This window comes from Mandrillus leucophaeus, unplaced genomic scaffold (assembly GCF_000951045.1).
Source record: "Mandrillus leucophaeus isolate KB7577 unplaced genomic scaffold, Mleu.le_1.0 Scaffold411, whole genome shotgun sequence".
In the NCBI taxonomy this organism is placed as follows: Eukaryota; Metazoa; Chordata; class Mammalia; order Primates; family Cercopithecidae; genus Mandrillus; species Mandrillus leucophaeus.
Window position 1 is genome coordinate 2,862,510 of NW_012104377.1, and position 6,845 is coordinate 2,869,354.

Here is a 6,845-nt window from a genome sequence, read left to right on the forward strand (position 1 = left end):
TGTAGTCCCAGCTACTCGGGAGGCTGAGGCCGGAGAATGGCGTGAACCCGGGAGGCGGAGCTTGCAGTGAGCTGAGATCTGGCCACTGCACTCCAGCCTGGGCGACAGAGCGAGACTCCGTCTCAAAAAAAAAAAAAATGGCCACGGTTCTATTTGGAGTTTGAATAATTTGACAGAGAGCACTAAATCTATTTCATAAACAAGCAGAAGATTCTCAGGTTGGTCCAGAAGATTCTAAAGGTTTTCAGCAATCATCTGCTTCAATTTTTTTTTATAGCTTTCACTTGTAGAAAATAAGCATAGTCAAATTAGACAGAATAATAAACACTCCCTCCTCACATCTATCATGCAGCTTTAACATTGATAAATTCGTAGACAATTGTCAGCTGTAAAAGAAATTTAGGAAAGCTCCTGTAACATATTCTTAAATAAAATATGGCTACTATGTTTTTCCTAAATCAAATTCACAGCTATCAGTAATTATGGCATTTGCCTTCAGGATATTCTTTGACATTATAATGTTAAATTTCATTAAGTTAAATTCTGGAAGTACAAGTTCAACACTGATATTTAGGATGAATTTTAAAAGTAAGAAAAGTATTTCAAATTTATCCTGGGTTTTTTAAGTGACTAGTTATATGACAACAAACCTACTTATTTAGAAGAGGCCTCAACAACAGCACTCACCTGTGGCAAGTAAAAAATGTGTTCTGCTAGCAATCAAAGACGAACATAACTAATGCAAGTACACAATTAATATAATTATTGTTTGCTACAGATCTTGTTAACCAAAAAACACACCAAGATATATCACTGCAATTGTGTAGGACTTAAACATCTATTCTCCCACAGTTCCTTATTAATTAGTTTCCCCATCCTTCTCACTGATATTGCCAAGCTGATCTCGCATGCTGCAGGCTTCCCCCATGACACTTCAGCCACAGTGCGAAACCCAGGTTCCTTAAGGATACCTTTTATGGCCTTGAGATAACCATACTGACTCCCAGTTCCTTTGCAAGCCTGAGCCCCACTCCCACATCTCCCTCATGAACCCAAGCACATGCTCAGGCCACAGCAGATGACAGGAAGGTACTGTATAAAATATTTTGTTTTAGGATTATCCATGCATTGTCATTTCCCATTACCACAGATAACTGAGAGTTGACTGTATTGGATAGCACTACCTCAGTTAGCTGCCCATCAGTGTGGGAAAACATCTGCAGTCAAACAGTTACAGTGGATTAACCCAACTAAATTGGGTGTTTTTAAGTATGTCTCAATTTTTTTATTAGTAAGCTAATGTTTCAAATAAACATATTTAAATTACAATTATTCTTCAAATTATGTATCATTCATAAAACAAATTAGTTACTAACAAACTGAGTAATTTTCAGCTTTTTATAAAGTGATATAAAAATTATGTAGGAAATTAATTGGGAAGTATAAAAAGTCTACTTTCTATGCATAATTACATATTGATAACCTTCAGTGTATCTCCTTAATTAAAACTGGAAATTTTTTTTTTTTTTTTTTTTTTTTTTGAGACAAGAGTTTCACTTTCCACCTAGGCTGGAGTGCAGTGGCACAATGTCAGCTCACCGCAACCTCTGCTCCCAGGTTCAAGCAATTCTCCTACCTCAGCCTCCAGAGTAGCTGGGATTACAGGTGCCCACCACCATACCCGGCTAACTTTTGTATTTTTAGTAGAGACAGGGTTTCACCATGTTGGCCAGGATGGTCTCGAACTCCTGACCTCAGGTGATCCACCCACCTTGGCCTCCCAAAGTGCTGGGATTACAGGCGTGAGCCACTGAGCCTGGCCAAAATTGGAAATTCTTAAGCAAGGCTATCTATATAAACTTTTTTGGTTCTTTTGTTTTTGAGACAGTGTCTCACTCTGCTGCCCATACTTGAATCCAGTGGCATGAACATGGCTCACTGCAGCCTCGACCACCTGGGCTCAAGTGATACTCCCACCTCAGCCTCCTGAGTAGCTGGGACTACAAGCATGCACTACCACACCTCGCTAATTTTTGCATTTTTTGGAGAGATGAAGTTTTGCCATGTTAGCCAGGCTGGTCTCGAACTCCTGACCTCAAGGGATCCACCTGTCTCAGCCTCCCAAAGTGCTGGGACTACAGGCATGAGCCACCACACCCAGCCTAAAGTTTTTAGACAGTAAAAGCTACCCTACTTGTTGAGTTCTTAAGGTTTAGATCTGCCACTGCCTTTCAATACCTAGCTCTTGAGAACAATTACTTCCAACTACATTATTTTATATTAATTCTTTTCCAGCTCCTTTACTTGTTACCTGCTAACTAATTTAACGCCTGGCCCAGTGAGTCCTACTCAGCCCTTGGGAAGGTGGGATGAGCACTACTTTCTTAAGTTCTTTATGTTGCCTTTTGACCTTGGTTAATCTTTTATTCTAAGCCATCACAAACTTGAACATGGACAGGTACTGACTAATTTTACTAGCTAAGAAAAAAGATGGGCCTCGCTTAGAAAAATTTTAGTTTACAAACTGATAAGGATTTTAGTTTGAAAAGTGTTTTGCAAACTTTTTATTAAAAAAAACTTACTAGAAAAGGACACAAAATAATAGGCACAGTAAAAAACATTCATCTTTATAATAATGTTACACTACACTGACTTAAAGGTATGTGTGCCTGTACAAGTATTCAGTGAAATTACATGTTTACTCCAATAATATATTCTGGGGAAATATTTAATGTTAATTTAACTCCACTATCAGTTTGAAGATCAAAAATGTCATTTGTTTTAATAATATGCTTCCAAAGAATGGACAGGATAACAGCAACAAAGCTAGAGATGGAATTTCTTTAAAATTTACCATCCCTAAAACACATAACATAATCCATGTTAAGAACCAACCCTACTACTACCTTATAGATATGATGAATGTAATAAAAATTAGTATACTACTTAATACTATATTGTCCTTTTAATAGAAAAAAGTGTCTGATACTATATATTCCTAATCAATTAATATCCTGTTTTTGAAAACATCTGACATTTAGAAAGAGTGGGTTTCTACTTTGTTTTGTTGAAGTATTTCTCCCCAATACAGAGTAGAGTCAATGGAATTCCCATCCTCGGATTACAATTCAGAGTAATTTGGGAAAACAGTTCAGTTAAATTAAAGTAATAGAGGGTTGAGACCAGTGGATACAGATTGAGGTAAAGAGCAGAACCAACAGAACAGAATAGAAGCAAATAAAATCAAGCTCATTTGTCAGAATCACAAAAATAAGGAATTCAAGATGGAAGACAGCTAAGAAATTATCTAAACAGTCCTATCTTACAGATGAAAACACTTAAGTTCAAAGAAGTCAAATGTCACACAAGTCAGCAGAAGAGCCAGGGTAAAACCTAGATGCCCTGATCCTTTTCAGGCCAATCCTGTTCAGCGTTCATTTTCGTTAAAATGGACAAAAGGGATAGGAGGCTGAAAGGTGGTAAAGTTCTTACCCAGCCAATAGGGAAAAAAATACTAATGGGAAAAGAAACTGAATACCCTAGATAATTAGTATCTACTAGTCCCAAACAACTCTACCCTTACAACTTTTAAGGCTTATTGCCATTCCAATAAATGTGTAATCTTGTCTTTGACCTGACTGAACCCTCCATTCCTTCAACTCAATCTTCACTATACACTCTCAGAGTCTAGTATTTTTGCCCAAGTTGCACAAAAATCTGGTCTCAAGAACCCCCTGGTTCCCTCTAGAAACATACAATATTTTTAATAACACAAGCATCATAATAAAATTTAACACTCAAACATTTGGAAAAAGTATTTTAGAGGAGGGGCTGGCAAACTAAGGCTCCATGCCAGAATGTGGCCCACTGCCTGCTTTTATATGGCCCAGAAGCTAAGAAAGGTTTTAACATTTTTAAATCGTTGTTTAAAAATACACACATAAAAAAAAAAAAAAAAAAAGAAAACATAATTAAAATGCTTTCAAATCTGTCCACATCTCTACTTTACTTGCAATGTCATCTCTCTTTGCCGGGCATGGTGGCTCATGCCTGTAATCCCAGTACTTTGGGAGGCTGAGGTGGGAGGATCACTTGAGACCAGGCATTCAAGGCCATCCTGGGCAACATCATGAGACTCCATCCCCCCACCAAAAAAAAATATACACACACACACACACACACACACAGACAGAGAGAGAGAGAGAGAATAGGAGAATGACACCATACGTGGCCCATAAAACCTACAATAATTATCAATACGTGGCCCACAAAACCAAAAAGATAGTTACCCTCTGGCCTTTTATTTAAAAAAGGTTTGCCAACCCCTGTTTTAGAGTATTTACTATTTGTTTTGTAAGCAGAAAATGTTTTCTTCTACACTACAGAATAAAATTCCAGTCTGAAGAATATCAAATAGTTTTGATATTCAACTGACTTTTTTTTTTTTTTTTTTTGAGATGGAGTCTCGCTCTGTCGCCCAGGCTGGAGTGCAGTGGCCGGATCTCAGCTCACTGCAAGCTCCGCCTCCTGGGTTCACGCCATTCTCCTGCCTCAGCCTCCCGAGTAGCTGGGACTACAGGCGCCCGCCACCTCGCCCGGCTAGTTTTTTGTATTTTTTTAGTAGAGACGGGGTTTGTTAGCCAGGATGGTCTCGATCTCCTGACCTCGTGATCCGCCCGTCTCGGTCTCCCAAAGTGCTGGGATTACAGGCTTGAGCCACCGCGCCCGGCCTCAACTGACTTTTTAAATAAAGAATTCTACCTGTAAACACAAGTAAAACAAAATTTCAATCCTTGAGGCAAATGCTAGAAAATACATAAATTTTTTAAATTACTCTTATTTCTTAAATACAGCCTCTATCAGCCTGTTTCTCAGACTTGATCCTTTATCCGACATAATAATTTACATTCTGTATAAACATAATAGCCACTGAGAACTGCAGATCTATTACCTCTCCAACTATTGCCCCCTAGACACTCAACTCTGAAAAAAAAAAAGGTTTGACATATTCCTGACAGCTTTGACTGAGGCCTCTGTTATTTCCGGTTTACTAATCTCTATCCATTCTTCTGTTTTTTACTTAATCCATTAAAATAGCTTTAAAAGATAGCATTAATTGACCATATTAAATGCCAATTTATATGATTGATACTCCCAAAGAAAATGTTCTCAATAAATGAATTAAATGCATACACTCAAAATCTAGGGTGGTTGAGTATTCACCTTCCTCCTTGAGCTTGCCAACACTTTTCTACCAAAGTACTACAAAATTCTAAACAGAAAATAAATTATTACCCTTGATTGCTATTTGCTTGTTGTCATCATTTACCCACATAATCTCTCCTACTCTCCCCTAATGCCTAATAAAACTAGTTCCTCCTTTTTAGGAACTCTAATATGCTAGTTTCTCTTCTATATTTGTTCTTTTTTAAAAAAGTTTATTTTTAACATCCTTTGCTAATGCTTCAAACATGGAAAAATTTTAGGATTCTCAAGAATAGATCTTGAAATTCTGTATCAGATTAGCAATTTGTCAACCTCCCTCCTTCCATAGAAAACCAAGTTCAGGCCAGGAGAAGTGGCTCACACCTGTAATCCCAACGCCTCGGGAGACTGAGGCGGGAGACTGCTTGAGCCCAGGAATTCGGAACCAGCCACAGCAAGATGGCAAGACACTGTCTCTACAAACAAACAAACAAAATTCAGCCAAGCATGGCACGTGCCTGTAGTCCCAGCCAGTTACTTGGGAGGCTGAGACAGGAGGATCCCTTGAGCCCAGGAGTTCAAGGTTGCAGTGAGCTGTGATCGTACAACTACACTCCAGCTTGCGAAACAGAGCAAGCCTTTGTCTCTTTAAAAAAAAAAAAAAAATTCATCTATTTAATCATTTTAAATTCCATTGATTATTTCCTTCAGGAAGGCTTTTCAAACTGAAATTTACTTTACACTCATTAAAACTCACCAATTCTTTTTTTTTAACTTAAGATACACAATATAACAAGCAATAAATAATATGTCTGCAGAAGTTTGTATAAAATGTGAAGAAACCCTTATAATGGCAAATTCAGATTTCAGATTAAATAATATTAAATAAGAAATCCTCTAAACCAGTTTGATAAATTTTCAAAAATACCATATCTGATTTTATTATCTGGACTATATTTGGTCAGTTATATAAATTTGCTAAACTTTAGACTCTCAAAAACAGTCCATTTGAAAAGAGCCCTGAACTCTCAAGACATTAAAAAAATAGTAATAATATGCATATTTAAAAGTTATTTTTATTCCAGAATAGTTCTAATCATTTAGGTCTAAAAAGAGTGTTGAATAATACTAAATCATTCAAATGACAAGGTGCTAAAATACAACATTTCAAAGATCTCTTCGAAAAAAGGCAGGCACAAACCAAAACCTTTATCATTTTTATATTTTTTAAATTGCATTTTGCAATTTAATTGGTTTTTCACTGCAGTATTATTTTAAATGGCCCCAAAATATGGGAATGATTATGAAAGGCATAACATATACATGCAATATTATGCAGCCACTGAGAATGTTTATGAAGAACTTACAACATCAAGAGATTACGTTTGCTTTAACACTAAGTTAAAAAAGCAGAACCCAAAATTCTACACCTATTCTATAACTGACTCTATTATATTATAATCCTGGCTACTTTTTTTTTTTTTTTTTTTTTTTTGGTGACGGGGTTTCACCCTGTCTCCCAGGCTGGAGTCAACATCATAATCTCAGCTCAATACAGTCTAGACCTCCCCATGCTCAGATGATCCTCCCACCTTAGCCTCCCAAGTAGCTGAGACAACAGGCGTGCATCACCACACCTG

At 37.2% G+C, this 6,845-nt stretch overlaps 1 protein-coding gene across 1 annotated transcript in view; it reads right to left on the reverse strand.

The window, feature by feature from the left end:
* ABI2 (abl-interactor 2) overlaps nt 1-6,845 on the reverse strand; it is a 70,336-nt gene that overhangs the window by 61,960 nt on the left and 1,531 nt on the right.